The 7,041-nt window shown below is 41.7% G+C and overlaps 1 non-coding gene across 1 annotated transcript; it reads right to left on the bottom strand.

Annotated features, from left to right (window-relative positions):
- Positions 1–4,234: 4,234 nt before the first annotated feature.
- TRNAT-CGU (transfer RNA threonine (anticodon CGU)) lies at positions 4,235–4,307 on the bottom strand. Its single transcript has one exon. It is a non-coding gene; the product is annotated as a tRNA-Thr (tRNA).
- Positions 4,308–7,041: the final 2,734 nt, after the last annotated feature.

Here is a 7,041-nt window from a genome sequence, read left to right on the forward strand (position 1 = left end):
CTGAGATGTCAGGAAACAAGAGATAAGGGAACAAACTGGGCCACCCTGCCCTCCGTATGGGTAGGAAAGATGTTTTTTATGACAGTTGCCTGAGACCAACAAAGAATAACTGGACCAAAAAGGAAAAGGAAGCCATTAAGGATGGTATTGATGAAGTTTTGGAATATAGGTGAGGCCCTGAGCCAACGACCAAGAAAGAATTCTTGAGATGTCTTTGGTGCAAAAATGGTGGTTTTATTAAAGCATGGGTACAGGACCTGGACACAAGAAGAGCTCCTGCCTGGGGCCTGTGACAGGTGGCAGATTAAATACCTGGGAGTTGGGAGGGCTTTGAGGAGAGCGTACTCTCTAAGGAATTTTGGTAGCAAGGTTTCCAGGACCTTGAGGGGGCTAGCTTTGTTGGGAAAAGGTCACTTGTTACTATCTAATAAAACCCAAGTCATGGGGATCCCTGGGTGGCTTAACGGTTTAGTGCCTGCGTTCGGCCCAGTGCATGATCCTGGAGACCTGGGATCCAGTCCCACGTTGGGCTCCCTGCATGGAGCCTGCTTCTCCCTCTGCCTGTCTCTCTGCTTCTCTCTCTCATGAATAAATAAATAAAATCTTTAAAAAAAAAAAAAAAAACTAAGTCGTGAGACCCTTCAGTGGGCCATGTGCTTGGGGGATGATTGCCAACACGTAGCTTGGGAGTTTAGAGATAAAGGAAATTTCTAAAGGAATTTTTATATATTAAAGTAGACTTAACAGGCTCCTGAGGGTTGGGCTAAAATTGCCTTTTGCCCTTAGCCTGAGGGTTGGGCTAAAATTGCCTTTTGCCCTTATATGAACATTGAGGATGTTGAGTCCACAGAGGAATGTCCCTTTCCCTGTCTCAAGGACTTGTCAATGTGCTTTATCCTCAGCTAGTCCTCTGTTCCCTCATCAGTATCACCTGGCCTTACTCAAATCAGGACATCACAAGAATGATAAGGCCACAGGCTCCCTGGTCAGTTCTAAATAAAAAATCAGTGTGGACCCATGCTGGCAACCCCGTGGGGACCCCTCTCACTTCTAAGAGCTTTCTCTGTATCCTCACTTAATAAACTTCTATCACTTTACTCACTCTCCTTTGTCTGCGAGATTCATTCTTCAACTCTCTGAGACAAGAACCTAGCTCTCCTGCTTCAGACCATTTATGTTATAGGTAAGGCTTCTGGTCAACAGTAGGGTATTAGTAGGTAAGTTTTGGGGGATTCAAAAGTTACTTTTTTTTTTTTTTGACTACATGGGGATCGGTGCCCTAACCTCCCACATTGTACAAGGGTCAACTATATATATAAAATATTGTATTATATGTAAAACTTTACACAGCAGACCTCTATAGTACCCAATCTGGTACTAGAATGAAACCCATAAAGAAAACCCAGGGAGTTCATCACTATGCCATTCTTTGGGTCGCAAGGTCTCTTGATCTTCTGCCTTTTGCACACCTTTCAGAGTCTTCTTACATTTTGTCTCACATGTAATGCCTAGGATTTGTAGCTGTACTTTGTGGAAGGAATAAGGAGACATGTGTCTATTCCATCTATGGAAGTCATGTTCCTTTCAATCTATTAGTTTTTATATTTCATTTTTCTTCAGCCCCATGAGTAAGAGTAAGAGTTTATTGTGAAGATGGAATCTAGAAATCAGAGAATCATCAAAGTCACAGTTTTTAGATTTGACCTCAGGCACCAGGAAGGGGAGATGGGTAGTAGGATATCCAGATACATGTATGGGGAAAACAAAGTTTGCTTATCAGGACTGTCTATCCAATGGATGCTTGAGATATTTGCCACTCACTGCCATCATCAATGGAATGCCTCTCTCTCTGTCTTTCCCTCCCTCTTCCACTCTCTTTCTTAGCAATAAAGAAAAATATCATACCTAAAAATAAACGTGACAACAAAAGTAATAGCCATTCCTCCAAAACAAGTCACGTTAATGAGACATTTTATATCAAAACAGGTGTTTAATTTGCCCAGTGTGCTGCATTTTTTTCATCTAATTCATTTATATTTCCTAAGCATTCATTAAATTTAACATTTCTTAAATTAAAATAATATACATTCTTTAATTCATTCTGGAAATATTTACCAATTGCTTAATAGGTGCTGGACATTAGTGTAGAAGCTATGGATATATGATCATATCCAACAAACAAAAATACCTGTGCTCAGCTCTCCTGTACTCTAATATGGAACACAGACGCTATAGGAGATAAATCACTAAAACATATGTTCTATTATATTTTGGTAAGTATATAAGTGTTAATAGTAAGCAGAGAAGAGAGACATTAATGTTGGAGGATAATGAAATATTAGATGGAATAGCCAAAGAAGACATCCCTGAGAAAAGTGGAGAGTGCAGACTTCAAAGAAATGAAAATATGCACTATAAGGAAATTTGTAGTCTGAGCATACCAGGTGGGGATGTAACCCCTATAAGCACTCTAAAATAGAAGACTGTTGGTTTGCTCCAAGTGGAGCAGTAAGGATGCTAAGACTGCAGCAGCAGAATCAGGGGAAAGCAATACGAGAGCAGAGAAGCAATGTAGACTATACTGGATTCTGTAATCGGGGTGCCTATTGTTCTCACGTGATGATTAATGATGCTGTTTTCATGCTCACAAGAGTCCCAGTTTGATTAATAGTGGTCATCATGATTGTAGCAAGGACTTTGATTTTTACTCCAATGGAGTTTGTTGTTGGATGGTTTGAGCAGGTGAATGAGTGGATGACACGATCCCTCATGCTTCATTAGCATAACTCTGATTGCTCCACTGGAGTGAGGTGAGGAGGGGCAAGAGCAGAGGGAGAGAGATGGGTCAGGAGGCACTGAAATCACCCAAATGAAAATGATAGTGGCCTGAACCAGAGTGATGGGGGGGGGGAGGTGGTGGCAAGTGGTTCGATTTTGAAGTAGAAAATTTTGAATTTGATGAATTGAGCATGAAAGAAGAGTTCAGGATCATTACAAGGTATCCTTTAATAAAATTCTTATTTTAAAATCATTTTGGATTAGATTGAAGTTTGCAAATTGTATTTGCAAACAAAGATTTCCAACTACTCTTCATCCAGAGTCACCAAATGTTAGCTGTTTATCATATTTGCTTTATAATTTTCCCCATCTTGATATATATGTATGAATGTGTGTATGCATATGTAGCATAATTATTATTTTATTTCTATCTCAAACTACCTGAGAGGAAGCTGCAGACATGACTTTTCCTTTACCCATAAATATTTCAAACAGTGTATATTTCTTGGAAGAAAGAAAGAAATTCTCTTACCTAATCATAACACAATTATATAATAAAAGCAGAACATTAAAGTTGATACAATGCTATTATCTTACTTACAAGTCTTATTTAAATTTATCCCAATTTAGTAATGTCTGTTGAAGCAAAAAAGAAAAAAGAAGAAAAAAAAAGTGTCTGGCCCAGGATTATGTGTGATGCTTAGTTGTCATGCAATTTTAGTCCTTATTCTGGCCAGAGATTTTTCTCATCACCCCCTGCTCCACTAGACTGTTGTCTTTAGGAGATTATCAGAGCACTCTGAAGCTCAGCTGCATCATGCAGCTTCCTGTTCAGAGAGCAACTTTTGAACAGATGCTATTCTGAACTGAGAAAGAAAAATCCTGGCATATTATTATATTATATTATATTATATTATATTATATTATATTATATTATAAATTATATTATATTACATTATATTATATTATATACTCACCACACTCTGGTTACATTTCTTTAGCTGGGCTTCGTTCAACAAACCTTCACTGAGCACAGACCCTAGTCTTTGCAAGGCTCTGAGATACAATAGCAAGTAAGATAGGATTCTTGGGTGCGCAGGAGTTTAGAGTCCACTAGGTAAGTGTGATAAAATCAATAATTATAATTTCTTTAGGCCTACAGTGACTAAACTAATCAAGACTCAATACAAATTAGCTGATCTCCTGGCTTATATTGACATTAATTGTATTGGTGGCGCTTCAAGGTTTCCTACACCTGAATTTCAGGTTTCACCAATAATTTAAAGATGGTGTAGCAGCTCTATTCCCATGTTTTATGACGAATTTCAGTTATATTAGCAGTAATTTTCTGAGAGTGCAGAATATAGATTTGGTAAATTCGTTTCTAGTTTCAGGTTTTGGTGTCAAAGCAAGATTCCTTCTGCCAAATATAGGGGGGAAAAAGGCCGAGAGTAGGAGGCCCCAGTGAGATTCGAACTCACGACCCCTGGTTTACGAGACCAGTGCTCTAACCCCTGAGCTACGGAGCCCCGGTGGGTTGGGCTCTAACTCCCTGTCCTAAAGCTGATTATACAAAAATTCAGTTTTCTGTTTTTGTTTCTGAGAATCTGATGTTCCATCCTTTTCGATTTCCCCCGTCACAGTTTTAACATCAAAAAGGCTGCCCGGGGACTCGGCTCCGACAAGCGACCCCACAAAGTAAGGAGGCGGGATGAGGAAGGAAACCTCAGGAAAGGGCAGGTCTGCCGACCCCAGGCAGCGCAGTTGCAGCCGAATCGCTCTCCTTCCCACCTCCACGGCTGGGGTGCTGGCGTCTGTAGAAACAGTAGCTATCTTAAATACAAACCCTAACACCTCGACTGCTGGCGAATACAAGCCACTGATTAAAACGACTCAGAAAAATAATATTCACGGGGTGGGAAGTGGGGAGTCTACTGCGCGTCTGCCCCAACTCTGGATTCGGCTCCGGGTGCTGCAGAGGAGAGGCGGTGCGACCCTGCAGTGGCGGGCGGCTAGCTCGGCAGAGGGACCCACTGGGTCAAACAACCGTGGTCACACACAGGCATGATGATGCCCTTGTGACCCGGAGTGTCACAAACGCACCTGATAGGAAAACTAAGCAAAACAAGGAGTTGTCTATTGAGGTTGAGAGTGAGGGCAGTGAATCTTACCTGTTGAGAGTGAGGACAGTGAATCTTAAAAGTGATAATCTTATCACTTATTCATCAGGGTTTTCCTGAACTTCTTAGGATTAAAAATGGGCCTGCTGTAGCCTGGAAGAGCCAGTGTGTTCGGATTCTCCAAAATCCAAAACCTCCTTGCATCAGGGACCCTATCGACTGAGACTGTTTATCACCCGAGTTTCAAAGAGGGGGATTGCAGGCCCAAGGAGGATTATGAAGTTTCAACAAGCCTGTGATTTGCAGATTTTTTTCAGATTTCATCTCATATTTAGGTATGGTGTTCACCTCCTGTTTCTAGCACCTAAAGAAATGTATGACCTCTGTGAAATACAGGTCTGTTAGGTTCAGAGGAATCATTTGGACTTTGTGTGTGTGTTTTATGTTTTCACCATCCTAAATGATCTCACAGGGCTCTCTTTCTTCCCCTGTCTGCAGAGACAAAGGCTTCTGATACTCCAGTGCACTCATTCAATCTAGAATTTCCTAGCACGTGAGCAATCCTTACACTGTGGAGCATACCTCTCTGGCTTATGGAGCTCTCAGTAGTTAAGAGACTGTCTGGCATGCGTTCAAATCTCTACCACGTCAGGCTCATTTGGCAAACTATTTTACCTACAAATACAGCTACATTGCAAATGCTTTTGCAGTTCTGCAAGGGCCTGCAAAGACCCACAGTTCTGGAAGGGTAGCAGCCCAGGTAGCTAGTTCGCTTTCTCCCAACTTCAATCTCCAGAAGTCAGTAGAACCTTGCATGGAACTCATACATGGGACCTCAGAGGGAGGAAGCCAGGGCTGACCTCCAGGTTCTGATTAAATGAGGCATGGTCTCTTCATAAGCATGAATGAACAGTCTTTAAAAAGAGGGAAGGGGTGGTGAGAGCACCAGAAATGAAGAAGAGAATACAGTTGGGAGGGAGACAGGAAGGACGGGAATTAAGAGAGGATAGGCATCTGCTCCCACCTGTGACCTTGCCCCATGCCAAATCACCAAATCTGTAGGCAATAGTCCCAAAGACACCCCGAACCGCTCCTCTCCCAGGCCTGAGTCTCTGGTTGTGACTCTGAATTTTGGTCCAGTTTTCCACTTACAGACACCACACTAAGGCACTACATGTCTATACAGAATACCATGCATTATAAAACAATACTAGACTAATTTTCTTTGTATTTGGCTTAGCTTTACTGAGGATGAATGTGATTTGAGGAGTCAAATGATTCAGAATTCAGTAAATGTAGGACCAGCCTTTGACTCTATGATGCTAACCTAGACAATTAACTTTTCCCTACTGTTTATTGTCACTAATTTCCATCTCCTTCTAAGGCAGGAAATCTTTGCCTCATTGGTATTTGTTTTAGCAAAGGTTTTCAGAACACGCATTGGATTGATCTCCAAATTTTGGGCTATGTTCAAGAGGGGACATCTGAGACCTCTACCTCACTCTTCTTACCATCTCCCATCTGCCAGTGTCTTCCATTGCCGAATCCAGACAGGAGCTGGGAGGCAAGAGAGCCCGACTGATGCAGGGCAGAAAAGCAGGACAGAGAACATGTCTGGATGGGCAAATGGAGAATGATCAACGCACTGCTGTTGCACTGTAGCGATAGGGTTTGTGTAGAGTTGGTTGAGTCTTGAACTTCCATCTTGTATGAACTTTGGATAATGGGGTAGGTTGAAGCTTGAGCAGCTGATAAGTAATATTTATTTCTAAACAATTTTTATCATCCCACAATGGGAGTACAGCTATTGCAAGGAGGAATATGAATATGTTTGCCACTAACTGACATGCAGTGAGGAAGAAGTCATGAAGTATAGGTTCTTCCCAGTAGATGCATCCCAGCGAGACTGGTATGTGAAAGGCAGCTCTCTGCCAGATAAAGCTGAGGAGGCGTCTGGTTCTGGAGAAAATGTAGTGGAGCTTCTGGTTTCAGGCAATAGCTCAGTTCATTCCAAAGGGCCAGCAACTATGGCTGCAATGTAGGGATATTTCCTGACTCCCTTAGTCCTGCTGGAGGGGTAATCACCTCTGCTTCTCTTTGAGACTCTATGATCTATATATATAATGTTTTGGAAGTCTCATTT

The sequence above is a fragment of the Canis lupus genome, chromosome 37 (genome assembly GCF_048164855.1).
Source record: "Canis lupus baileyi chromosome 37, mCanLup2.hap1, whole genome shotgun sequence".
Classification (NCBI taxonomy): domain Eukaryota; kingdom Metazoa; phylum Chordata; class Mammalia; order Carnivora; family Canidae; genus Canis; species Canis lupus.